Source organism: Eptesicus fuscus, chromosome 4 (assembly GCF_027574615.1).
Source record: "Eptesicus fuscus isolate TK198812 chromosome 4, DD_ASM_mEF_20220401, whole genome shotgun sequence".
NCBI classification, from domain to species: Eukaryota; Metazoa; Chordata; class Mammalia; order Chiroptera; family Vespertilionidae; genus Eptesicus; species Eptesicus fuscus.
This window is the reverse complement of record NC_072476.1, coordinates 39,405,279-39,431,303: the sequence shown is the minus strand read 5'-3', so window position 1 is coordinate 39,431,303 and position 26,025 is coordinate 39,405,279. Positions and strand designations below refer to the sequence as shown.

At 40.4% G+C, this 26,025-nt stretch overlaps 1 protein-coding gene across 3 annotated transcripts in view; it reads left to right on the top strand.

Annotated features, from left to right (window-relative positions):
• SNX24 (sorting nexin 24) overlaps positions 1-26,025 on the top strand; it is a 154,107-nt gene that overhangs the window by 111,077 nt on the left and 17,005 nt on the right. The gene's annotated exons all lie outside the window — the stretch shown is intronic.

Genomic DNA, 26,025 nt, shown 5'->3' with positions numbered 1-26,025 from the left:
CCTGCAACCGAGGCACGTGCCCTTGGCCGGAATTGAACCCGGACCCTTCAGTCCGTGGGCTGATGCTCTGTCCACTGAGCCAAACCAGCTAAGACACAAAGGATTCTTTTAAACTGCAACTGAAGTTAAAGAACAGGACCTAATGTAGAGGGGAGGGCTGTACTGGTGAAAGAGAGATGCGCAGTGTGGGCTTCAAAAAAGCACTGCAGAAGCCTATAGAAGTAATAGTATCGGTGAAGGTCCTGCTTATAACATGAGACAAAACTGTTCTTTGTTCTCGTAAAAGATTGTGAACAGTGTGTTAAATAATATTAATGGCCGGGATTGTCAGTATTTAACAGTACTTTCCTTGTACAAGTGATTTTATTGATCGATACGGACTCAATGTAACAGGGGCAGATTATTTTTACTGATTTTATCAAAACCTTAACCAAGTTTGTTAGTGCACCACATATCTTTAAATAGATCTAGATGATGATATAGATTAAGAAAAGCAAACCACCATCCATCTCTTTTTGATCTGTTAATAACTTAGATCCATCATTGCTGGCGAGTGTTTCCAGACTCTGCTGTGCATACATGTTTGTGTGCAGCCTGGTGAGAAATCCTGTAGCCTTGTTTCGGTGGTTGGTTTTCACACAGAAAAACCCTAACCACTTATCCAGAATTTGGCAGACACGTTTGTCATCATATTTTGTGAAATAATTGACAACATATGAATTAAAAAACACTTTAAAAGTCTCTGTTTTCTATTTTTAGTTTTCATAGGCAGGGACCTACAGATTCTTAGGTTTTATGGAAGTTCAAGAAGACTTTTCTGTGCTAAGTTAAAAATTCTTTATGAAGGCTACAAATAATCACCTAGTACTATGTATGATATTTCTCCTCATTATATATTTTAAAGGTTTGCTTTTTAATTACATAGAATTGTGCTGCTTGATTTCAAATGCTTTCTGTTTCTCAGTGACTTGCGGGCTTCCGTTGGTCTCAAAATGACTTACACTTCATTTACAATGATTCTCAGTGCAGAACAAATTTTTTTAAACTTCGGAAACGAGTCATATATATTATCTCTTTAAAGAAAACAATACACTTTCCTTTTAATGAAATAAATTGAACCAGTATTTTCAAGACTCAGGCGATGCATTCTTGCTCACCTCGGTGGGTGAGCCTGGTGGGAGGAAGCCTGCCCCTCAGAGCTGTGGATAATGAGCCCTTAGAGGTAATATAGGCCCACGGGAGTGACATCAGTAATGGCAATTTAAGAAGCTGTAGGAACCTCAAAAATGTTTATGATTTTATGGAGAGGAGTCTGTGTGAAGGAAGGGAATGGAATATGCACTGAGAGTTCGCCGGTTCAATTCCTGGTCAGGGCACAAGCCCGTCAATGTTTCTCTCTCATTGATGTCTCTCTCTCTCTCTCTCTCTCTCTCTCTCTCTCTCTCTCTCTCTCTCTCTCTCTCTGCCCCTCTCTGCCCCTCTCTCCCTGCCCCTCTCTGCCCCTCTCTCCCTCTCTCCCTCTCTCCCCTTCTCCCTTCCTCTCTCTCAAAAATAAATAAAAACACATACATATTTTTTTTAAAAAAGGAAGAGAATGGAATAGATATGCATTCTAGTATACGAAAGGTGGCTGCAAAGCTTTAATCAGGCTTAAAATATAAAACATTGGGAGTTTTAAACCTATGAAGCATCAAATATTGATTATCTGGTTTGGTATCTGGTTTACCAAGAAAAGGTTCAGTGACCTAAACTAGAACCCCTGGTTAATAAAAGGAACGTTTAGGGTTAAATTCTCCTCTGCCAGCTGGCTGTGCTGAGGGCAGGACTCCCGGCTGCGTACTGTTTCTAGAAAGAGGCTTGGTGGAATGTGTGGTGCAAACACCCAGGCCTGCACGCGTTTCTAGAAAGCCAGCCCCGAGCCCCTTCCAGAGACAGGTGTCAGTGATGCCACTTCATGTGTGTGGCTGGACCACATGCTGCTCTTCTTCACATTTAATCTTATCTTTAAAAGTGGATGGTTTTATCTGATAAAAAACCAAAACACCTTAAACCTCAGAGGGAAAGTTGGGGAGGGTGGGGGTAAGGGGGAGAGATCAACCAAAGGACTTGTATGCATGCATGTAAGCATAAGTGATGGACACAGACAACGGGGGGTGAGGGTGAGGGCAGGACTCGGGGCGGGGGGACAGTGGGGGAATAAGGACACATTTGTAATAGCTTAATAAAGAACAAAACACTTAACACCTTGAGCTAACATTGTATTTGTGAATATTAGCTCCTTTAAGGCAGCTGTCGTGGGCTTGAGACTTCCTTTAATACTACAGTTTTCCATTCAGCAAAGATTTTAGGAAGCCTGACATTATTCTTGAGATACTTTTGATTTGTATTTTATCACATTTGTGGGTGACGGACTCAATGAGTTTTAAAAGAATTGGCTTTTGTAGTGTGGTTTACTTTTAGCTTGATGACGCTAGTTTAACCAAAGGAATTTCCCTGTGTTCTATAGTCATTTCTTTTTTGATGTAAGTCGTCTTTTTCTTCACAGACATCAAGATTTCTCTCCTGGTAGGTTAATATATTTTTAATATAATAGCATTTTTGTTATTGTCCTGATTTCTCCATATGTGCATATTCAACAGTTTTGAAAACTCCAAAGAATAAAAATTATTTTCTGTAATTCTTCCACTTAGACCCCTGGTTCTGAACCTGGGCATTTTACCTCACAGGAGACATTTGGCGATGCACAGAGGTGTTTTTGGTGGTCACGGCTAAGGACGGGGATGGTATTAGCATTGAGTGGGTAGAGTCATCTATGCTGCTGAACATCCTACAATGCATAGAGCAGCCCTCAACAAACAGTCATTTGGCCCAAAATGTTAATTGTGGTGAGATTGAAAAACTCTGATTTTGACATCTCAAAAGTATGGTGTGCTTCCTTTGTCTAGTCACTGTACATATTTTAATCATATATCTTAAAAGAGTTGTTTTGTCATCTCTAGTGCTTTATAAACTCTTAATTTAAAAACATCACAGACATTTACTATATATTAAATATTTCTCTAAGGCAAGGTTTTCTTTAATATCTTAACTTTTGTATTGACAATTTTCAACATGTGAAAAAGTAGAATCCTATCTAATAAAGAAGGAATATGCTAATTGACCATCACTCCATCACAAAGATGGCTGTACCCACAGCTGAGGCCAAGTTCCCATTAGGAGCCTTAATGAGCAATCAGCAGGGACCTGAGGCTACGCCCTCCCCCGGCCCCATGGGGCTTGACAAGGGACCTCAGGCCCTGTCCCCCACCCAGCAGGGCTTGACAGGGGACCTCAGGCTGCACCCCCCTCCCCCGCCCCAGCACCAATCCAGGGGACTTGAGGCTGTGCCCCCCTGCCTGGCTGAGCTTGACAGGGGACCTCAGGCCATGCCCCCCACCTGGCGGGGCTTGATGGGGGACCTCAAGGCATGCCCCCCACCCTGGTCTGGGCTGGAGGACCTCAGGCCATGCCCCCCGTCCTGGCACCGGGCCAGGGGACCTGAGGCTACGCCCTCTGCCTGGCAGGGCTTGACAAGGGTGGGACTGGCCGGGTCTGGATCTAGCCCAATGGGGGGGGGGGGGGTGCGGCCGGGTCTGGGTCTCACGCGATTTTAAGGTGCATGTGGGTGGGTGGGTACTTGACTCTGGGTCCCATGGTGAGCCCCAGACTCTGACAGGAGGAAGGTTTTCATATACATTTTACTAATTTTCTTTCATCTCTGACACTTCTATTATAGAGAAAGGGCAAATAGCAATATTAAAGTATTTCCTCTAATTAATCCCCTTTTAATGTGCACGAATTTTGTGCACTGGGTCACTAGTCATATAATAAAATCCTAGATACCCATCATTCAGTTTCAGCAATTACTGACTCAGGGGCAGTCTTATTTATATTCCCATACTTACCTCATCATCCCATATTATTTTGAAAAAACTCCCAGATATTATATTTTTATCTATTAATATTTCAGTATGTTATCTCTAATAGATAAAGATCCCTTTTAAAAACAATTTTTAATAAGGCCCCATAATATTCTTTGCTAAGGATGCATTATAAATTTCTTACTTGAGAGCCTGCTGTTGAGTTTTGGGGTCGTTTCTAGTTTTTTTCCTAGAGTTTCGTTTTTGTTTCAATCTTTCTATGGCGGATTCTCCTTGTTCTACAGGTGAAGTAGCAAGTGTGCAAACTAAGCAAGGCAAGAATGAGCACAAGGCCCTTAATTTCATTAAACACTGTGTAACTGGTAAAGATTAATGTACATATCTCTTGCTAATTCTTTCCAATTACTTAGTTCATATAAATTCCCAAGCCTGGTTAATTATGCTGAAGTCAGGGAGTAATTTTGAATGGTGTTCCGACAACAAGGGAATTTTCCTGGTGTAACCTTGCCCTCTCACACAGACTCTCAGCACATTAGGCCCTCAGCCTGCAGTCCATTCATTTTCTGCTCAGGCCTAATTGCTGCCGACTGGCTGCCACAGGTACCTGGATAGCCTGCGTTTAAGGAGGCAGGGACTTCTGAGAACAAATAGGGAAAGATTAATTGTTTGTTTTGCTCCCTCCCAAGAGAAATGTGGGTGCTTAATCAAGAAAAATAATTTCTTCTGTTGATTTGGCTTATTTGAAGAAAAGATAATTGTGTAAAGGTGGATGCAAAACGATGCCTTTTATAAGAGGTATTGCCACTTACCTACACAAGAGACAAGGATACAGGGAAATAAATGTAAGACACTGATGAAATGGATGAGGATGGCTCGCATTTCTCATAGTAAGTAATCTGGCTGTTGGGCTTTTATTTGTACCAATAGTGGTAGCTAGTATTGTCATTTGTTTTGTCTGGATGTTCGGAAATCTAATCAAGGAGACAATAGTGTGGAAAAAATCAACAACACTTTTCCAAATTGTTCTTAATTGCTTGAGTACAAAGTGAGCTAAATGCTGTGATGTTTCCAATTAAAGAACCTGTTTCAAGCAAGCACTATTAAATCTATCTTTCCCAATCTGATAAATAAGCGATCAAAGAGTGGAGCAGATTAATTGAGAGCAATTAGTTCCAGATTCCTTGAAATAGGTAAAGTGACTAACCTTATTAATGATTTTGGCAATTTTTGGCATGATAGCTGTAGCACTTGTACCTTCTGGCCAATCAAAAAAGGAAATTGACTAAATGTTACCACATTGCTTATGATTTTTAGTACCAAAAACCATTTGCTTCCCAAATCTCAAGTTATAGGAGAAGAACATTTGATGTGTTCTAAATTAAAGTTGACCTTTGAATTTGGAAAGGAGAAAGTGAAGGAATTAAAAGAATGTGTATTGTCCCTCTGACAGGAAGGGATAGAGTTATAAATGCAAGAGTGTCTACACCAGGTGAGTCAGCAAAACTCTACTGGAGAAGACCAGCTCTCTAAGTATTTTAGGTTATGTGGCCATGTGGGCTACTCAACTCTGCTCTTTTAATGTGAAAGCTGCCATAGATGATATGTAAACAAAGGAGAGGTATTCCAATAAAACTTTATTGGCCAAACCAGGCAGTAGGCCAGATTTGGCCCTCCGACTATAGCTGACACCTAGACCTAGAGGTTTGTGGCAGATTGTGGTGGATGGACAACAGCAGAGGGCTGGAAGGGAAGAGTGTGGCCTGGCATCAGGTGGGTATGGGCTCAGAGTCCTGAATCTCCATTCACTGCCACCTAAGCTAGGGTAGTTAATTAACCTCTCTGAGTACTAGTCATCTTTTCTGGGGAGGGGGATAAGAAGGTATACCTCACAGAGTTGTTAATGAGGAGGGCCTGAGCTAATATACAGATGCATTTACCCAGTTCCTGAAATATAGAATAGGCATACATCATTCTGTCTTCAGATATGGGCCATATTAGGCATGTACATTTTGTCCTCATTTTCCCCAAATCCTGATATATTCCAAGGACTCCAAGGAGCCACAGGGATTAATACCAAAATATTAATTATGTAGCCAGGAAAATTCACTTAGAAAATATTCTTTTAGGAATCATCTCACCAAATTAGCTAAGCCCATGGCTAATTTAAAATGCGTTTAGGAGCCATACCTAGCAGAAATTTTCAAAAACAATGCAGAGTGTTGTCACTAGGAAATTCTAATGGAATCTTTTATCCATTCATTCACTTATTCATCAATTAATAAAACAAACATCTTTAAGGACCTATTCTGGGCTAGATAATTCTACGTGACATTTTATTTAGATTTATTGTTTCACAGTTCTCTCAGCTTCATCCTCGCTCAACAGCATCATCTGGTATTTGAAGTCAGTCTGCCTAAATATGGACCATATTGTATAGGAAGATATATGTAAGCCTCCCTGCAGTAGACAAAATAGTAGCAATCAGCAGGCAAATCACTTTTAACCTTTTCAGAGCCCGCTGGTCAAGGGAGACGATTAAAGAGCGCCGGTGCAGGAATCTCTGGCTACTCTAGGTCACCCTAAGGTGGATATTCCTTCTCAGTTTCATCTCTGATCATACCCACCTACCTAAAAATTATTTTATGGCACCTTGTCAGCTACCAAATTGTGATATTCCTGGGCCAGGTGTTCAGAACTCCAGCCTTATTGTACATGTTTTTTATGTGCCAGTCACACTAGCTTACTGCCTGTCTTTGTCTTGACGCTGTGTTTGTTATACCCCTATCTGGTATACCCCTTTCTCTCATCTCTGTTTACCATCCTGCAGGCTCATTTTAGTACCCCCTCTTTTGTGGGACCTTTCTTGATTCTCCACGCCCAGATATGATATTCTCAAATCCTAATGCACCTTGGTTGACCATTATCCTGTCACATTTTACCTTCTGTGATAGCTCTTATAGTACGGATCCTCTCCACACCAGGTTATGAGTCCTGCATTTCACCCTCGGGGCTCCCCTCAGCATCCTCTAACTTAGCTCAGCCCACCCAGACTACTGACTGTCAGATAATTTAGTCCTAATGGTATTTCATATTATCCTAACCCTTGCTTTTGTTATATGTTTTATTCTCTTTGATAGTTTGGGACATAATCTTAGACTCAGATGTAAGTAATGTCTGCTTTCATCATGCAGTATTTCATTGTGCCATATTCTCTGAGTTGCTCATGGTTTTTTCTGTATTTTTTGACATATGCAACATTTAAAGTTTGCATAAAATTTTTAAAATTCTATAAAGCAAAATAGTCACCACAAATTCATATCATACGACAGGTAGATTAAAAGAGTATGCTCAATACATATGACAACAGTCTAATTCCCACGATATGCAAAGAGCTTTCAAATTTTAAAAATTTAGGAAAATGGGCAGAATTCTTTCATTAAAAATAATTATAAATGGTCAGTTAACAAGAGAAAAAGTTATTTCATTATTAATTAGAGAATGGTCAGTTAAATTGAGATAATATATTTGCTTATAGATCTGCAGAGATTAAAACAAAACATTTGTACTCATCATTAGTAAGAAATAAACATCCCCATATGCCTTTAAGGGCCTGCCAATTGTGGCAACCTTTTAGAAAAGCAATTTGGCAATTCCTGCTCTCTGAATTTATTCTACCATTATTTTTGCTTACTTAGGCAATGCTGGATGTAAGACATTTATTTCATTGCAATATAATTATAAAAATTGCCCAATTGGGGGGGGGGAATTGGTTTAAAGTATATTGGAATACTTATACAGTGGGAAGCTATACAAAATACTCCATAGCAATTAAAAAGAATACTATAAATATATATACAGATAGGGAGAGATGTCCAAGACTATGAATTTGTGCAGAAAGAAAGGAAGTTGTCCAGATACATTTTTAAAAGTAATGCTTTTATTTTGATCAGTGCATTCACAATTTAGAGCTCTGTGAAGACCAAAATACAGGAAAACCTGGCAATCAATCAAAGTTAGAGAAAACAAGCAAGTAGAAAATCTTTTCATAGTTGAAGTTTCTTAAAGCCTTATTTGAGTATAAGAAATCTATATCATTTATTCCCATAACCACAACTTTCTATTGTCCTCTTCTTGGGAAGACAAATCACACGAGTTTAGTAATCCTGCTGGATGTTCACCAGCCAAAGAAATTTGCTGTAGAAGCGTAGGGATGACACTCACTCTTCCAGATGGATGCTGTTTATGTTCCATTGGCACACAAAAGGTCGCTAAGCATCCCCTGGTCAGCTTCTGCCAGCCCTTTACGCCGGTAATTGCATTGTTCCACGTCTTTATCAAGGAATCCCTTGCCGGCGACTTTTTGGAAGGGACAAGTGTCAAGGATGAGAAGCCACAGTGAAGTGGCCGTGACTGAGCAAAGATTGCACTGCTCAGGTCATTCTACAAAACTTGTCAGTTTGCTTCCCAAATAAATGCCTTGAGTGCGTAAAACACGGAGCACAGTGACCCCAGGAAGAAAAATCAATTGCAGTTCATATTTCACACGCCTGTAATTGCCTGTGGAAGCGTGGCCGCCGTTGGTGTGCAGGCAGCTTTCCCTCCCCTCTTGTTGCCTTTCTTTTCTCATTTCTGCTGGTCATGTCTTTCACATGCTCTGCCTTAGAGTGACGCGCAATCTTGGGCTTGTTTTCCTTGTCTACATTACCATTCTTAGTACGGGCGCCCTGCGCTGGATTTGACCAGTGCGTTAAACTGTAGACAAGCACAGACCACCCACTAGAAATGGCTGTTTTGCTTTGAGATTCTTGAAGGTTTGGGTGTTTTGTTATTTGTATATTTGTTTTGTTTTGAGGCGGTGGGGTTCTGGAAAGAATCAGAATAGTTATTTTATTAGGGTTTTAAACGTCAAAATTCAGGGGGTTGTTTTGGTGTGTGGTTGTGATCTTAAATGCTTTTTTTATCCGGACAGGGGATTCATAATACCTGCTCCTTTTGAAATTCACCCAATCTGTCTATTCCATCCACCCCTCTTGCTCCAAGCCACCCCCACCCCACCTCTTTCCCATGTGAAGCTACTTTTGGATCCGTAGCCCTTCTGTGGACTGAGATGTCATAGGGCTGGAGAAAATGCTGCTTACTTTATGGATTACTGTTAGGTCAACAAAACTTTGGCAGCATTGATTAACTTGACAGTGAGTACAGCAGTACATTTATCACTTATGGCTGTGCTGTAGAAAATCTAATAAGAGGCAAACAATTCCCTTTAGAGCAGTAACAGGTTCACTGTGGCTAACGGTGCATGCACTGGAAATTTCTGCCTTTAAATTACACCCTGGCCGCTGTTGGGTCATTGACTCAGAGCTACTACACTTCCATAGTCATGGTGTTGTTGTTAATTTCATCACGTTATTTGACTAAAATAAATATTTAAACTGTCACACACATAGTGTGTGTTTTAAAATCTGAGTAGTCAAGTTAGATACATTTCTAGAATGATGATTTTAAAATAAAAGCCAGAAATAAAGAGTTCTATTGTATGAAGCTAGAAAGATCACAAGGAAATCACTTTCCACAGTCAGTGCTGTATAATTTAGTTTGTTTCATAATGGAGAACTTTGGGAAATGTTAGTCTCAACTAAATACTTAGCAAGAAAAAGTATTTGCAGTTGTCTTTGATGTGAAATGAATAGAAACGTGGTGATATAAATTGGATGGGATTTTTTATTTTTATTTTTCTTCATACTAAAGATATCTCATTAAAACTTTTAATGCTTATCTATTTTCCTTCTTCAGAGTGAACAGCATGACACATTTTCCCCATGTATCATTTAGATCTTTAGGAATGAGGACAAAATATGTTTACTGGATGACACATTATATGTAATGACCAGAGAGGCAAGTGTAAGTGTGATGAATCTAGTAGATCAGGGTAAGAAAGAAAAAGGTTAGTTAGGTTTTTAACCTGTGTTCTAATCCTTTTCTGGAAAACTAAACAGTATTTGATGAATAGGCAACTCTTGTCATTTTATAGTCTACAGAATGTCTGAAGCCATGGTGAAAGAAAAGCTGCCTTCTCAGGGGCAAATCTTATTTCACAGGCAATGATTGTCTTTCTACTAAACTGCTTTTTAGATTTTCCAGAAATATACCTAATTTATCATAATTTTTTTTATTCCTGTGCTGTGCTGAAATTCAGAATTCAGCTAGATAGATATGGTTAAAATGGAGGTGGGGGAGGAATGCAGGTTTTTTAGTACTTTGTGTTTTGATAGGAAATAGTCTTGAATTGAGGGCTTTAATTCGGTAGCATCTGCAAGATGATATAGTTTTCTTTGTTGGGGAAAAGTACTCTGCCTGCATCGATTGTCAAGAGGTTTAATATAATAAGGCAGCTTGTGGTCTGACTGAAAGAAACACTGTGCACAAGAAATCCCCACAGCAGTTTGTTTTTAGAAGAAAAACTGAGTTCACCTGAAGCATGAATACATTGAAAACCAAGCCTGAATAAGAGAACTTAGAAAGAGCCAAAAGGGTTGCTGTCCAAAGGTTCACGTCAATGATCTCATCCAATATTTGTCTTTGAGATTCTAAAAGACATAGAAACCAAAGTGACTTTTTCTTGAGCTTCGAGAAGTACTGGCTTGAATCAGTAACATTCAGGCCTGTTGATGTTCGTATTTTGATGTAATTCAATGAGAATGTGTTCTCTTATGTAATTTGTAGGGTAAACGTAATGTACTTCCTTCTAAAAGGGAGTCTTTTCTGAAAAAAAGAGCCACGTCTACCACTGTGGATTTCACAGGTTACAAGCAGAGTACCCCCACCAATTGCCCTCCTGAACAGAGGCCGGGTATTGATTAACTATCACGCTGGCATCAGAACTACTCTTAGGATTCAATTTTTTTGTTGTTTTGCATATTTTATTGATCAAAGTGGTAAATGAGCATCAAGCGTGCAAGAAGACGATGAATTGTTTACTTGCATAAAATAACCTTTCAATAAGGGAAGATGCATGGCTTCCACTTTGGTTCTGTTCTGCGGCCCGAAGCAGATGGCATTCAGCTGCTATTGATTTGCTTCCATAGTTAAGGAGCAGCCTGCAACCCTGCATGCCCACTGCATTGTGAAAAGGGGTGTAGATTTGGGGACCAGGATGGGAGCCAAGAAGGACTGACTATCCTTCCCTAAAATCCTAAGGAAAAGAAATCTTATTTGGAAACCACGAATACCTGCTTAAGTGGCAATCTGAATTAATGTAATCATCAGATTTGTGCTGGAGCTTTTGAAGTGGTCCTCACTTATGCAGATGTCTCCAGTGAATAACAAAGAGAGTAATAATCACGGAATACTAATTTTAAGCATGTTCTATTTAAAAAAACACACACCTAGATAAAATCTTTCCTCCTGCCTTAAGAATTAGGTAATCTTCAGATATCAGGTAATGTCTACCGCTGAGCCATCTGGCCTTAAACTTAAATGTACACGTAAGTCGTGCGGACAGCCCCCTTTTTATTCTTAGTTGTGCCTTCTCCATTTATACAACAGTCCACCCATACCCTCTGTCAGCATCACATTTGGTTTCAAAATGTCTTCCATAATAGGTAGTTACAGATGTTGAATTTATAAATATTTTCCTTGAATCTGTGTCCAATAATGACTTTACATCTCAAAAACTAAAGGATTGGCTGACATACCAATGGTGGCTTTCTTTCCCTTCCAGACTCATTAAATGCTGAAAACTACTTGTCAAAAGCAATGGGAACAAATAGCAAATATATCCACATAATACACATGTATTTGTCATTCAGTAATGCACATATTAGTGAAGCTTAGTTAAATAACTTAATATTTTTGTATTTGTAATTTTAAATATAAGTAAAATACTCAACACAGATTTATAATGAAGCTGCTTGCTCATAATAACAGAACTTACTAGGTTCTATCTCATAAACTGTTGTTACAAATGACTGTTCTAAAAGCATTCCCATAAATGTTATTCTTTGTAATAGAAACATTTCATTATAATGTGTTTTCCTTATTTGTGGGGGAGAAGGGCAAGTTCACTGCCCTTGATCCCAGTGGAGTCCTGAGTGCATGAGTTCTACCTCTTCCCTTTCTGTACCCCTACTGCCCTGGCAATAAAGGTTTTGGGAGGTGAAGCTGAATTTAATTTATTTGCTTCTGTAAGAAAAGCAGTTGCCCTTCACATTTTTTTTTCTCCCCTCTTCTGCTAGTATCAGAAAACCCAGCGGATTTCTCAAACCTTCCACACAAGAGACAGGTTCGGAAAGCAGAAGGGTTTCAGGTGAAAGGGGCCGACGTGAAAAGCTGGGGTGCTGAGTGGGGGTGTCCTTATTGGCCATCGCCGTATTTTACTCGCCCAGTGTCCCTCCCACTATCTAGTGTGATGAAGGAAATAACTACTCAGTGCTTTTCCTATGCAATACGAGCACTCATTTCCAAGGTAGAAAGAGAAGACTAGTTGGCATCAGGTCTGTCAAACTCAAAAGAAACTTAGAAGAAAATGAAGCTCTTCTCTTCCTTACTCTCCGTGGGTGGGTGAGCAGAACAAGTCTGGAAAGGAGAGTCCTGGCAGGGGCAGGGCCCCTGGCATCGGCAATGCTCATGGCTTGTTTCAAACAAGAGCTGCGTCCATGAGGCCAAGAGGTAATCTGCAAACTGAAAGTGCAGATGATGTTGTAGGAGAGACCTTAGAATGCTTCAGAATCAAAACCAAGCTACCAACACTCCATCTGCATGCCAAGGTGTTGATGGTGAAAAAAATAAAAGCAGATTATTAAGGTTAGGATTGGTTGGCTCATTTAGATAGAGGTTGTTATTGAAATCTACTTAAAATTCCTCATTTTGGACTTATCCTAATTCAGGTAAAACATTTAATTTGGACCCATTTAGTGTTTTTTAGTAGATAAGTACTATTTCTACCTGACATACAATTATATATACAAAAAATGGCATGTTTAATTCACCATTTATTAGGAAAAAAAGTATTTCTCTCCGTTCTCTTGGCAACATCTGACACCAAGTATCAGCCATACTTAAACAATCTTTTTATTGATCCTAAGAAAAACTTGGTCAGCATCTTACAGTATATATTTAGCCAAATCACTTGACAATTAGACTCTTGAATGTGAGAAAAGACAGAAAAGTTACACATTTTTAATAGCTTTACTGAGGTGTAATCTACATACCAGACAGCACAGATTGTAAGTGTACAGTACAATCATTTTCAGTAAATTGATAGAGTTCTGTGACCATGGGCACAATCCAGTTTTAGAACATTTTTATCACTCTCCCAAATTTCCTTCATGCCTCCAAAATCTTTTTTGCCTGCACAGTTTGAGCAACTCTTATTATAAATTTGAAAATCAAATACATATTAACAATTGGTGCTGCCTCTTTTCTCATTCATTAGTCTTTGAATCTCTACTCACCAGTCTGCTTTAAATTTGGAAGGTGACTTGCCCTTGAAATGTACACCACACTGAAAAGCTATGACTGTACCTCAACATGTGGCTGTTGGAACCTGCACTTCCAGACAGTCAAGAGAATGATGTAGACGGAAGGAAGTGGGGGGAGAGAAAGGCGGAAAGAAAGTAGTTTAACTCATTCTGTTCATGCGTGGTCATTTCCTTTGGAGCACACATTTTCCAGGGAAGAGTAGATTATAGAAGTTTCATCCCTGGCTCCTCAATGGTAGTGACTTCTCAGGGGAAAGGAAAGGGAAACTTACATTAGTTGAGCACCGGCTGTGTGTCCAAGCACTTCCAGGGCTTCCTGCCTGCGCTGGGACTGAACTGAAGGAGCTGTTGTGTCGTGTTCCACTGCCGTTCCTCACCTGGTGAAGACTGCAGTCCCCTTTGTTTTAGCACATGTTTGATCATATTCCATTGAACATGTAAAACGTAGTATTTTACAGCAAATTAAACTACTTTATGTGTTACAAACATTTAGAATTATAGGCAACTTAATTATTTGTTCTACTGGGAAAAAAAAAAGAAGACCGATGGGTCATCTAAAAATAGTAAGTGATAAGCATTTCTCATGGAATGCAATTTTATGGTTATCAGAATATGTAACATCCTGTCCACTAATGGGGAAAAGATGCTAATGTCTAGTAAATATTTATTGAGCATCTACTATGGGAGCTGCCTGGCACAGAGCAAATTACTGACGCATAATCCGTGCCTTTGAGGAATTTGGCTTGGCCACTCAGATATCTAAACAACTACAGTGTTAACGTGTGTGTGAAATAAATGTGTATAGTAATGCACAAATACTAAAGGGGAGATCAATTTGGTTTGTTACTTGGGTGGTTTAGAGAAATTACTTAGCTTTCAACAAAGCATTTTAGTAAAATAAACCCTGGCATTAAATTTAAAAGTAAAAATAGTTAAGTCAGTCCACAGGAGATCTTATATTATCTACAATGGATAATACATGAAGTATTTGCCTAAGCATTAGATATTCAATTTGGAAAAATAGTAACTTTTTAAAAGTTATTTCAATAATAATAGTAGTAGTAGTAGTAGTAGTAGTAGTTATAATAATAATACAGGGTATCACTAGTAATAGTTCTGCTTCTCCAAATAAAATTGTAAATATTTACTTCTAAAGCTCATCTACCAATTTTACTTAGAAATTGAGGAAATCAGACTAAAGGAACGTTCTATTTTCAATAGATATTTCCTTCTCAATATTTAAAAGAGTAATTATTAAATTAGTCCCAAAGACTGAAATAAATGAAACTCGTATCTATTCCTAATAAGGAGCTCAAGTGAACTTTCTTGATATTGTTCACAGGTGCAATAATTTAGGTTTTATTTTGTTTATTCTTTCTTTTCCATTCCCTTATTTTTTTTCTCTTAAATACAGTATTATTTAAGTTTTGCATATCCTTCTGACTTCTGCATACTTAAAGGACATCTTAAGGCAATTTAAAAATGTGAATTTTAAGCATTTTTGAATGTTTGGTTCTATTGTATATCATATGCATAAAATAACTATTTATTAACAATTCTGCTCACATCAAAGTCATATTCATTTGAGTTACTGATCAAGGCAGACTTTCAGGCCAAGACCAGGAGTTTAGCTTAAAGTGTTAGCATGACTGCCTATTCAAGTTCCTTCAAACACATGTGGCAAAGTGACGAGCTGTTATTTTAAAACTATGGTTTTATTGCTTCGATTTTTATTTAGAGTGAAATTGATATAATTGAAAAGGTGTACTTTGGGATTGGCTAAATATTCATATTAATTGTGTAGCCATTCGTCATATTAATAACAGAAGACCACTAAACAATCCTGAGATCCTTTGGTTTGGTATAGCATCAGCATCAGCGTTTTTCCCAGAATAATCTCTATTTGCATTCATTAGTAAAGAAATGTCTATCCTATCAAAACTGGGTTTAGTGGTAGAGAGTTCAAACATCACTCTTCTCTCTGCAGCCCGTTCCCCTAGACGGTCTGTTAAAATGAAAGTCTTAACTTGGAAGGTAGATTTTCCCCTTTAGATTTGAAGTGGGCACCTGCTGTTTAATATAATTAGTTTCAAAGGGAATGTCAGATCAGTCCTCAGGAGTTTGCTTTGACCCAAAAACCCTCATAAGGAAGTATCAGTGAGACAAAACAAGAAAAGTTATCACAGTCGGGAAGCTTCTTTTCACTGCGTTGTTACCCAGGGCGTTTTAAGAGTTCTAGTTGATGTCTGGTTCAGTTGTTTTCCGGTTGCAAAATTGTGCTCAAGACAAGATTGTTCTGGCAAATGCCTGTTTTCCTCTTCCCAAAATGAAGATATGGTGGGTTGTGTAAAAAAAAAAAAAGAAAATAAAACATTTGAAATGTTAACAAATGTTTTTAGCACTTACTATGATAAAAAGATTTAAAAATTAAAGACAAATTAAGATTGTTGGTTTTCAACCTGCATTTTTAAAATTAAAAAGTGTACTGAACAAGGCTGTTTCCAATTTCTCATCAATGAGCTGTAATAAAAGGGTTGAAAAGGCTCTGTTGGTTTATTTTTCCCAAGACTCAGGTGAGCAGTCACTATTTTGTTGGTAATTCACCATAAGCCACATCATCTAGTCTCATGACCCTCTTTATCTGTTTCCCTCTGTCATCCTCCTTGGTTGAGTGGTGCTTAAATATTCAGCCACACCTTGGCTATAGAGCTTACAGGAGGGGCTGTGGGCTCACCTCTAGCCGGAGGGTGAAGGGGGAGCAGCTAACCCTTGAAGGACCAAAAGGCTGTGAGAGAAGGAATCACAAGAACCCTACGGGGAGAGAGTATACCAGCACTGGGGTGTCCTGAGTACAGCAGAAGGAGGGGGGCTGATGGATCAGAGGCATTTCAGGGAACTGATTATGATGGTAGATCATGGACTGTTAAGCTGGACAAGTTGTGCAGAAATGTCAGAAGGGGCTGATGGAAGTGAGAAAGTTCCAGATCAGTGGATTAGAGGTCTCACTGATAGGAGAGGGGCAACACTGTTGCAAAGAAGGGCTCAGTAGACCAGAACTAGATCAGGTCTGAGCTGACTGGCCCACAGAGATAGTGCTTTGAAGATCTGACTGGATGAGTTCCATACAAAAGTCCAGTAGAACAATACTTTGGCCTGTGTGTAGTGGTAGAACATGCATTAAGAGGCCAGGAAATTACAACATAGTTGGGTTATATGCAAAGCACAAGCTTTTTATCAGAAGTTAATAATGACAGAAGTAAAACCATATAAGAAAATGTCTCCTTTCATTAAATGAGTTATTTAAATTATTCAGCTTCTATAATATGTTATTTTTTTTAAATATATTTTTATTGATTTCAGATAGGAAGGGAGAGGGGAGAGAGAGAGATAGAAACATCAATGATGAGAGAGAATCATTGACCGGCTGCCTCCTGCATGTCCCCTACTGGGGATCAAGCCTACAACCAGGGCATGTGCCCTTGACCAGAATTGAAGCTGGGACACTTCAGTCCGCAGGCCAATGCTCTATCCACTGAGCCAAACCGGCTGGGGCTATAATATGTTATTTTTGTTCATCTTATATTGCCACTACTACTAAGAATAATAATAAATAATAATATTTATTAGGTGCTTGTATCAGTTTCTTTATAGGCATGAGTCTTCTTTCATCATGACTACAATCTCTGAGGTAGATACCATTATTGACCCTATTGGAACATAAAGGACCTAAGAAACTTGCCTACGATTGTTTGCCTAACACAGCAGACAGATCATTCTAAGCTATTTAAGTAAATAAACGTTCTACAGTGCATACAGTTCTTATCAACTGAAACCACCTCCCTCCCTGGCTCCTTTCCGCAGCACAGTTAGACAGGCTGGGGTGGGGGTGGTTAGTGTATTGGCCTGACAAGGTGTATGGGTTGTTGTGCACGGGCCCTCTGTTGTATTTGGCCATATCTTTGTGTTTTCCCTGCGCCTCCACCCAGCATCAGTGATGTCTGGCTCCTCAGCAGCCTGCGCACCAAGGACAGCCATGAGCAGGGAGCAGAAATGAACCCAAGTATGCTATCTTGACCAGAGGCACGGCTTACAACTTTGTATTATTTATTTAATTTTTCAGTAAATAGTGTTTGTCCCTCAAACTGAGGTAAGGTCTTTAGGCTATAAAACTTCTGCTTGGAGATGTAGGTAGTCATTTTAACTTGCTAGAGTAAGAGCATAAACCTTTGCTACTTTCCTTTAATTGCTCTTAATAGAAAACTGTTAAAAGATCATAAAATTTGTGATTAACAGGACCTGATAAAGTAGAATTGTATTTTCTTCCAGCAGCCAATGCTAAATTATTCCCTCTGGCCCATTCTACAGTGGTTTGGACAGCCTTTGTAAAATACGTTTAATGAAACCCTTTTCATTTCCATAGGGATACTGGCTATGATTTGTTTAACAGGCCCAATTTGGTAGGATATTTTTCTGGATAATCAGCTTACATTTTTCTTTGTTTAGTCTCATCTCATTAGCCATATGCTTCATTTCTTTACTGTTTTGTAGTATGTGTGACACGCTTTTCACATATTGGCCCTTTTCTTGCTTTTTATAGACAGTGTTAATGTGTGTGTGAACCTAATTGCTTTATCATTTTTCATAGGCTATTCTGTATGTTGTGCACTTTTTTTAAAAGCATTAAGTTAAAAATAGACCATCAGGGTTGGTTGTCCCTCCCTCCCTCCCTCCCTCCCTCCCTCCCTCCCTCCCTCCCTTCCTCCCTTCCTCCCTTCCTCCCTTCCTCTTCCTCCCTTCCTCCCTTCCTCCCTTCCTCCCTTCCTCCCCCTTCCCTTCCTTCCTTCCTTCCTTCCTTCCTTCTTCCTCCCTTCCTTCCTTCCTTCAACAGTATTCTACCCAGCACTAAAATAGTAAATTAAAATTAGAATAACAGAGTTGTTTTTTCCTTCTCTCCCTTTAAAAAAATATTCTTCCCAGTATTCTGCTCTGTGTGCTAAAAACAGGACTTCACTATCTGCAGAGGCAAGAGGTAAAGGCCAAATAACGGCACTGGACTAAAGCTTGGATTTATCTTTCTCAAGCATATTCTTTTCTCAAGCATTACCAGGGGGAGGTAATTGTGGGTTTGGGTTTATTGACTTCATATTGTCAATGATTGGATGTCATGATTCTTTTGGCCTTTCTCTCATGATCCCATGATGGCAGCTGAGCTCAGAGATCATGCTCATGTTCCCGGCAAGAAGAGGGAAAGTGGAGTGAGATAGGCAAAAAGAGGAGGGCTCCGGAGTCTGAACATTATTCACCTTTAGGGAGCTTTTTGGATCTTTCTACCCAACGACTTCCACTGACATTTTAGTGGCCAGACCTGTGTCACATGACAAGGGAGTCTGGGAAAGGTTGGGAAGGGGAGTTCCTTATTATCATTGTTTTTTGTTATTGTCGTTTGCTTTTTTTTTTTTTTTTAAGCTTGGCAATTTGCCACCCCCAGCAAAATCAGTATTTTATTAATAAGAAGGAAGGGAAGAATGGCACTTGGGTAGGCAACTGGCCGTCTGTTCCATACATAGCCTCCAGTGCAGAAGGCAGGGAGAGTTCAAGTGTGTCTGCCTAAGTGTGGAGTAGCCTTCCATGCAGTCATGTCTACCTCCCGGGCATACATGGGAATCTACATTCAATCATGTCTACCTCCCGGGCACACATGGGAGTCTACATGCAATCATGTCTGCGTCCTGGGCACACATGGGAATCTACCAGAAAAGGCTGATATAATCTGGAAAAACCCCAGGAAAGGGTCCATGACATTCATTGTTGGATGTAATTCCCTAAATAAACATCTATAATTTAACTCCCAAGATATGGGAGGATTTATTTCGATGTTAGATTTGGGAGCAGGGCTACAGGATGTGTGTGTTTTATCCATGGACCCAGAGAGCAGTGTCCTGCTAGGACTTGCTGCCCATTGCTGAGCAGCAGTGTGCATTAGGCCTGCTCTCTCACCTTTCAAGCCGTTGTGCTCCCTCTCCCTTGGTCTAGTCCCTCAGGGCTATATCCGGCCACCTGTGTTTCATGTGAACAGTGTCACTGACTGCATTTTTTGTTGCAGCCAGGAGGTCAAGGGTTCTTTCTTTAGTATTTCCTACATCGATTTGTTTTTAACTTTAGATCTATGAACTGTCTCTACTAAGGGCCACATTTCATTCTTTACATCATTTCACTGAGGAGTCCCTTCTGCATCTTGAAATAAAGCTGTCTCACTCTCGGGCCTTTCCTCACTCAGTGTCCCCACTGAGTGCCGTGCACTATGAGCTTTGCTCATCCAGAGTTTTTTAATTCCTGTAAAACATTAACTGCATAACTATAGCATTTAAAGAGGAGACTCCATGATGTGGTGCTTATAACTGGACAAATGTAAAATGGTGTTGAAGGTCTTTATTATATATATAAATTTCCCAGTACACTGTGTCTTAGCTATAGTGAGTAAGAATGGGTGTGCTTAACCCTGACCAGTGTCCACAGTGGTTAGAGCATCGGTCCATGCACTAGAGGGTCTCTGGTTCGATTCCCTGTCAAGGGCACATACCTGGGTTGCAGGTTCGATCCCTGGCCCTGGTCAGGCATATAGGGGAGGCAACCAATCAATATGTCTCTCTCACATTAGATATTTCTCTCTCTCTCTCTTTCTCTCTTCCCTCTCCACCCCCTCCTCTCTAAAAAAAAAAAAAAAAAAATCAATGGAAAAAATATCCTCAGGTGAGGATTAACAAAAAATTTTTAAAAAGAAAAAAGAATGTGTACCTAGGAAGGCCTAATAGAGCTAAACTATACCACATGAAACCCAGCTGTGCTGGAGCCGGGTCAAAGTGCACAGTATGTAAAGAAAGAGATGCCCCAGCTGGTTTGGCTCAGTGGATAGAGCATCACTCTGTGGACTGAAGGGTCCCAGGTTCAATTCCAGTCAAGGGCACATGCCTGGGTTGCAGGCTTGATCCCCAGTAGGGGATCTGCAGGAGGCAGCCAATCAATGATTCTCTCTCATCATTGATTGTTTCTATCTCTCTTTTCCTTTCCCTTCCTCTTTGAAATTAATAGAGATATTTTTAAAAATGAATAAATAAAATAAAGATAATGCTAAGTAAATCAGAGAAATAAGCTAGGTAGTTGGGGGAATGTTTAAGGGACTTGAGAGAGCAAATTGTTTCCAAGCACTTTAAACACTTTAAAACATCGATTCATCAACATGCATAGGCCATGCTAATTATAAATCTTTCATTAAAAACCAGTCTCCGGAGGCTCTCTCCAGGCAACTTCTTAGCAGCCTGGTTCTGATTACTGTTTCTTCTTTAAAGTAATAAGGAAGCACTTCCATAAGCATGTTTTTTTAATTTGTATTTAACATAGTGTTCACCCATTATTTGAATTACTGTATCATTTTTGGTTTGCTTTGTAATACTGCTTCATTCAAATGTGCTGGTCCCTGGACTTCATTTTGACTTACAGGTAAGTAGCTAGATATAATTGCTTTTAGAATTTGTTTTGTTCCAATGGATCATCAGCAAAGTAGATTCTGGTGCTACCTGTCATTTGAGCCACATTGTTACTCAACATACAGTTAGGTCAGAATTGAAAGTGTATATAATGTGGCTTTAAAGTATTTTCCCCAGTCAGAAAAGAATTAAGTTGGTCAGGGATTTTCAGGTAGGTTTTGAAATGTTATGAGGCCAGACTGCTTTGGATTTGACTCTTGTTTTCATTTTTTCAAATACAGGACATAGATTAATGGAATTTGTTGCCTTTCTTCTTCTGGGAGTCTTTATATACTTACTAGTAGCCCTGCGCACAAATCTGTGCACCAGTAACTCTCTGCGGGGCCTGGCCACTCCGTACCCACTGCCCAGAGGCTCTCCGGCCCATCTGCGGCCGAGTGCGGAATGCTTGCCTCGTCACCATTGCCGCTCACGCTGCCTGCCCTCAGCAGCCGCGTCCCCCAGGTCTGGGGGACTCCCGCAGGGCTGAGAGGACTGGGTGCTGCCATGTTGTGGCTATGGGCGCCTCCATCTTTGTGATGGTTAATTTGCATATTACCCTTTTATTAGATGGGATAAGAATTAGTTGAGATGTTAAGATAAATTTAAAATCCAAGAATAATCAGGAATGTATTTGAAGGGAATCAATTTCAACAGTTCCCTTAAACTTATCTATGAGATAAATTAAATGTATAAGTACTGTAGAAACATATATACAGGGAAAGAAAAAGGATCCCATGGGTGAGTGACTCCGTGACTTGCTGCTTCAGTTGATCAGTAGTTTTAGAACCAGTGAGACCTGGGCTCTAACCTTGACTGTCCCATTACCCCTGAGAAACCTTACATAGGTGATAGCCATTATGAGCCCCAAACTCCTCCTCTACAGAATTTGAATAGTGATAGTGTCTCACAGTATTGTGAAAATTAATTAAGATAAAGAGTCTGGCACAGAGTATGCATTAAGTATTATTGCTGTAAACCAAATGAAATTTGCCATCTTTGGTAGGTTAAATTGGTGAAATTTTATATGACTCAATCTAGTATTCATCATATCACATAAAATTATTGTGTAATTTTGCCAAAAAAGCTAACTTAGCCCAACCTGAGGGTTTAGGGAAAGTTTCCTAAGAGAAGTAACCCTTGAGCTGAGACTTGAAAGATAGATAGGAGTTGGCCACTTGAAAAGAGGTAAGAAGGGCATCCTATCTAATAAAGAGGGAATATGCTAATTGACCCTCACACCGTCGCAAAGATGGTGATGCCCACAGCCAATAAGGAGGGAATGTGCTAATTGAATGCCCCACCCTCAAAGATGGTGGCACCCACAGCCAATAAGGAGGGAATATGTTAATTGACTGCCATGCCCTCAAAGATGGCAGCGCCCACAGCCACAAGATGGCGGCACCCAGTCCCCTCAGTCCTGCCGGGGCGGCAGGCCCAAGGCGCAGGCAAGCCTAGGATGGTGGCTGCCCAGCCGCCCAGGGCTGGCCCGAGGTGCAGGTAACCAGGGCCGGCCAAGGCTTGCGCTGCCGGCAGTGGCAGCAGCAGAGGTGTGATGGGGGCATCGCCTTCCCCTGATCGCCGGGTCGCCTCCCGCCCCTGAGGGCTCCTGGACTGTGAGAGGGGGCAGGCTGGGCTGAGGGACCCTCCCTCCAGTGCATGAATTTTCATGTACCGGGCCTCTAGTTTCCAATAAAAGATTTACATCCTCAGAAAAAGTTCAAACTAGACTAAGGTGGGCTATTTCAATAGTGCTGTTTGGATAGATTGGGCCTTTCTGGCTGATACAAACTCTTTATTACACTGTAGTCAGAGACATAGCCTACTAGCCTAGGACTATATATCCTTAATCAGAAAAAAAAAATGTTTGTGCATAACACCCCAGTATCTGCACATTTAATAAGAGGCTGTATGCATGTACTACTAAAAATCCATACATTAAAATTAGAAAAGGTAGATTTCTTTATTTTTTAAATCTAAAATAAGTAGACATGCTAATATTTGTATTCCTGAGTCACAATTAACGGTCTTGCCTAATTCCCCACATGTCTGTAACCTACTTTGGAGACCACTGGCATAAAGAAACATACACTGAGCATGGGCAAAAGTCTTCCTAATGCTTCTCAACCATGTTTTGTGAGAGTTGGGGTTTTTATTGTCAGCATCTGTATGGTCTCAGAACCCCCAGTCTAAAAACATAATGTAATCATTGGCTTAACGCTTATATATCCCTGGGATCCAAGTCAAGGAGCTGATTCCTAGGAGAAGTAAAAACCACTCCTGGGGGACATACCTTGGGCCTGGCCTGGCCTATCCCACAGATGCAGACCTGATAGTACTGAGCTCATTGATCAAAACTACAAAACAGAATAAAATAAACAGCTATGAGTGATTGTCAACAGACAGAAAATAGCAAGATTAAATCCCAAGAACAAGTAAAAGGACAACTTAAGAGACACCCAACATAAAAATGTCTAAAGTAATTAAAGGAATAAGAAAAGATCAGTAATCTAAGAAAAAAAGACCAGATTTGAAAAGGAACCAAAAATGAAAATGGAGTCATTAGTGTTAACTCAATGGCTTGATGAAGAAGCAAGTTAGAGCCAGCCCAGGGGATGAATGCATGGTCCCTGGGTCTGAGGAGCACTCCTGCTGTTCCAGTTGCAGCCAAAATATAGGTCAGGCTGTGTTATATGTACCTACATGCCCCACTTACCACCCACCCAGGTGACACCCTCGATGGCCCCCAAATCCAGAAGGGAAAGAGCAAAATCCTTCTCCTGACCCTGAAGCCCCGCCCAGCCCGTCCAGCTCAGGTTCTCTTGCCTTAGTGCTCAGCTTCATTGTTTTCTCAGGCTCAGCCATGCCGCCGCCCTTCTGTTCTTCCAGGACCATGTTCACCCTCCACAGGCCTTTGCCCAGGCTGTGCTTTGTGTCAGAAAAATCCCACTCCTCTTATCCTGTTCGCTCATTCATCTCCCGGCTGTAGGACTACATTCCTAGGGAAGATTTCCTTCACCCCACAGGTTAATGAAGTGCTTTGTTACTAACCTTTTAGTCAGCAACCTACTTCCCTGTAAGGTACTTGTTTCAGGTCGTAAGCTCACATTCATCGCTGTGATTATTTGAACACTGTCCATCTTCCCCACTAGACTGGAAGGCCTGGGAGGGCAGGATCACGTTTGTTTTGCCAGCCATCGAGCCAGTGGTTGTACCTAGTAGGTGTGAAATAAGCATTTTATAGGAATAAATATTCCAGAACACAATTTTTGATATTAAAATAGCTCAAAAGATGGTTGGTTTTGACACTTTCTATTGTTCCATGGTTGGTTCTGCCTTTTTTGCCATCTGAGCACAAATGCTGTTTCCTCTTTCCAATTGTTCTGAAGGGAAATTACATTATTTCTTTTCATAGAGACTTGACCATTTCAAATAGGCCCTTGTCAGCATCCAGCGTTGAGTGCGGGTCCTCGGATTTCTTGCACGACAGTCTATAAAGGCCTGTGAAACCACAACAGATGTCTGTTGGAATTCTATGAATAGTACAGTTTTTCCAGGCACGGAGCAGACACTTCCAGGGAACAGTCTCTTACTAAGCGTGCGCAGTGCAGCGGGGTCTTCAGAAGCACATCTGACTTTTAGGTTTGAAGAGGTCACAAGCCTTCGTAGATCTGTTTACTGGCTGGCTTTTCAAAAGTGGTCCTGTGATCACCTTAGCATAGCTCATTTTGTGAAATTGTGAGCAAGTGCCGAGCGCGGGTAAGTGAAGAATGGGGACGGCAGAGCCTTGTGCGCTGGTAAGTTTTGGTCCCGGGGGACGCGGACCCTGCAGCCCACTCACTGCAGTGAGGACTATTGATTTTTCTCCCTCCTTGTTCTTCGCTGCACCTCCGAAGTAGGTGTGCTATGAAGCATCTTTCCTGGTGAGGCGAGGAAAAACCGTCATGAACTTTGTCACCCCAGCAATCGGCCGTTTCAAATCAAACTAGATGGAATAGGAGAAGGGCCTTCAAGACTCAGGGAAACCTCCCGCCTTAGTTTAGTTCCCTGGCTTTTGTGACAGAGAGCTTCCCTGCTGTTTATAACAAACCTTGATAGACAAGGGGAAGAAATGTGGGTTTGTTTGTGTGTGTGTTTTTTTTAATCTTTTGAAAGGAGAATAAAAGGATCAAATCCGTGAAGACAGCACATCTCTGTGCAGCGATCTTGGAAGGTTAGCCAAGTGGTCGTGTCCAAGTTTTCAATAAGATGTTCCGTTCCTGTTATAATTGGCTGCTGGGTAGGTTTGGACCTAACTAGAATGCCAGCGTTCGATTTCTCCGTGTCCTCGGTGGAGATGTGTCACCGTTTATGCTCGCCGTAGTGACAATTTTCTAAAATGGAAACTCGTGGGAAATCATTACAGTGTTTATATGTCTCCCTTGTCGGACGGCTTTGTCCTGTGATATTTTCCCGGTGTTTTCCGCTGCATGATGGCACCTCACGAAGGTTAAGGCAGAACAAGTCCCTCTGTAATTTTGTGAGCGCATTTTACTTACCGAAGAAGAAAAGATAACTGACAATTAAGTATTTGGGATGTCACAGAAAGAGCATGTGCAACTAATCAATGGGATCCTTTGGGAACATGATTTTATAAAGCTGATAAGGTGGAAAAATTGGGATTTTGTGATTTGTGCTACATGATGATAATTGCACCTCGTCAATAAAAGACATTTCTCCTGGCGTAAACATTGAGCTTGCAAGAGATACTGGTAGCAATGCAATTGTTTTTCTGCCCAATTCTGGCAATTTTTTGGTAAATATTTTTGTAGAGCATGGGATTCCCCATCCCCCACCATATTTCTAGAGTGATATTCCTGAAGGAATATCTGTTTATTTTAAGGAGAGTCATGTATTCTTCTGAAAATGAGTAACATTGTGTGAAGAATTTTATATATATATATGTGTATATATGTATGTATATATATACATATATATGTGTGTGTGTGTGTGTATATGTGTGAGGAATTTCTTTTTTTTTTTTCTTTTTTTTTAATGAATCTTTATTGTTCAGATTACAATTGTTTCTCCTTTTTCCCCACATATCTCCCTACCACCCAGTTC